The 2,035-nt window shown below is 32.2% G+C and overlaps 1 non-coding gene across 1 annotated transcript; it reads right to left on the reverse strand.

Moving 5' to 3' along the window:
- Positions 1-1,338: 1,338 nt before the first annotated feature.
- LOC128296076 (small nucleolar RNA R71) lies at positions 1,339-1,445 on the reverse strand. Its single transcript, XR_008286624.1, has one exon. It is a non-coding gene; the product is annotated as a small nucleolar RNA R71 (small nucleolar RNA).
- Positions 1,446-2,035: the final 590 nt, after the last annotated feature.

Genomic DNA, 2,035 nt, shown 5'->3' on the forward strand with positions numbered 1-2,035 from the left:
GGAAAGTTAATAAATCTGAAGTAATGAATTGAATTTGAAAAAGCTCTCTAATTTTAAGTTTTGGAAAACTTTTGAATGACTTGCGGTTTTTGAAAAGAAGGGGAAGACGTGAATGGCTCTATGTAGGAGACCGATTTTTAAAAATTAGACAATTTGCACTTTAGGACACTCCTAATTCTTCTCTTTTTCCAAACAGTTCCTAAATCAATTAAAATATATATTTTTTTCAAATTAGACTTCAAAATTTAATTTTTTTTAGCTAGTTAATAAAATAAAAGCCCAAATATGTAACTTTAATTATTTAATAATTCATTTATGACCCTAATTTTTTATACCTAACTCAAACCCGGTTTACTAACCCAAAACTACTAGGCTGGGTTTTGGGATGTGACAAATATCCCATTTGTATTGCTCATTATTACATTGATTTTTGCATTCATAAATTATAGAACTCATTTAGCTAGGTCATTTACATAAAACTCACTATAAATTTTATTGTTACCAAACTGTTAATTAAATCATTTCACAAATATTAACTTTACTATATGTCCCTGTAGAAACGATACTCATATATTTACTACTTTATTAGTTGTTATGATTGTGTACACTTGCACATAATTCACAAATATTTTAATTATATATACACAGTGATAAGTTTTTGACATTATTGTCGGGGACTGTGTTAATTGTTGTTGTTGTTTGTGAAACTTATTCAAATTTGCAGTTTGGTTTATTTTTATTTTATTTTTAGTTTAAGTTTTTCTTGTTCATTTGTCTTTTCAAGTGTCCTTAGTTTATGAGTGTAGTTCGAACTATTGATCTACTTCCTGTTGTTCAAGAAATTGAATGCACTTTTTGGAGAAGGAGAAGATAATTAAATTAAAGGTGATCATAAGAGATGAATCAATATCAGAATCTGAATCAAGGATGAGCTGACCATGTATATAACCCAGTTCATGTGGCCGTCGATAGGGACCGTGTCATTCGTTAGTATGTAATACCTCATTTCAATCAGCTTAATCCAGGGATTGCAATACCTAAAATTAAAGCTCCCTAGTTTGAATTGAAACCTGTGATGTTCCAGATGTTACAAATAGTTAGCTAATTCAGTGGAATGCCTATTGAAGATCCGCATTTACATATATGTTGATTCATGAAAATGATTCTTTAAATATAGCCGGAGTGTCTGAAAATGCTTTAAGATTGAAGTTGTTCCCATATTTGTTAAGAGATTGAGCACGAGCATGGTTGAATTTTTCATTGCCTGGTTCAATATCTACCTGGCAGGAGTTAACTGAAAGATTTCTAATGAAGTACTATCCACCAAGTAAGAATGCCAAGCTACGTAATGAAATTACTATATTCCAGCAACATGATGATGAATTCTTTTATGATGCATGAGAGAGATTCTAGAAGTTGTTGCAGAAATGTCATCATCATAACATTCCTCATTATACCCAATTGGAGATTTTCTATAATGGTCTCAATGCACATACAAGGATGGTGGTAGACGCTTCAGCCAGTGGAGCCCTTTTATCTAAGTTTTATAATGAGACATATGATATTATCGAAAGAATTTCAAGTAACAACTATCTGTGGCCAACCACTTGAGTAGCAACAGGGAAAAGAGTGGTTGGAGGCCATAAAGTTTATGCATTGACCTCATTGGCTACAAGAGTATCTTTCATATGTACCATGCTTAAGAACATGGGTATGAATGGAACCAGTGGCATCCAGATGAACTATCAGTCAAGCCAGTTTAAGAACGTATCATATGTGTATTATAGAGACAGCTATATGTTCGAGGATTGTCTATCAAATCAAAAATTCATTTGCCACATGGGTAATCAACATCAAAATAGGAGTGGCCTAAGTTTACTATCAAATTTTTACAACTCCTCGTGAAATAACCCTAATTTCTTATGGGGTAATCAAGGAAATGACCCAAGAAATTCTATATGCAATCACAACCAAATCATCGCCCAAATTTTTCTTAACAACTTCAGAAACCTCAGTCAGCTAAATTATCTAATAG

The sequence above is a fragment of the Gossypium arboreum genome, chromosome 7 (genome assembly GCF_025698485.1).
Source record: "Gossypium arboreum isolate Shixiya-1 chromosome 7, ASM2569848v2, whole genome shotgun sequence".
NCBI classification, from domain to species: Eukaryota; Viridiplantae; Streptophyta; class Magnoliopsida; order Malvales; family Malvaceae; genus Gossypium; species Gossypium arboreum.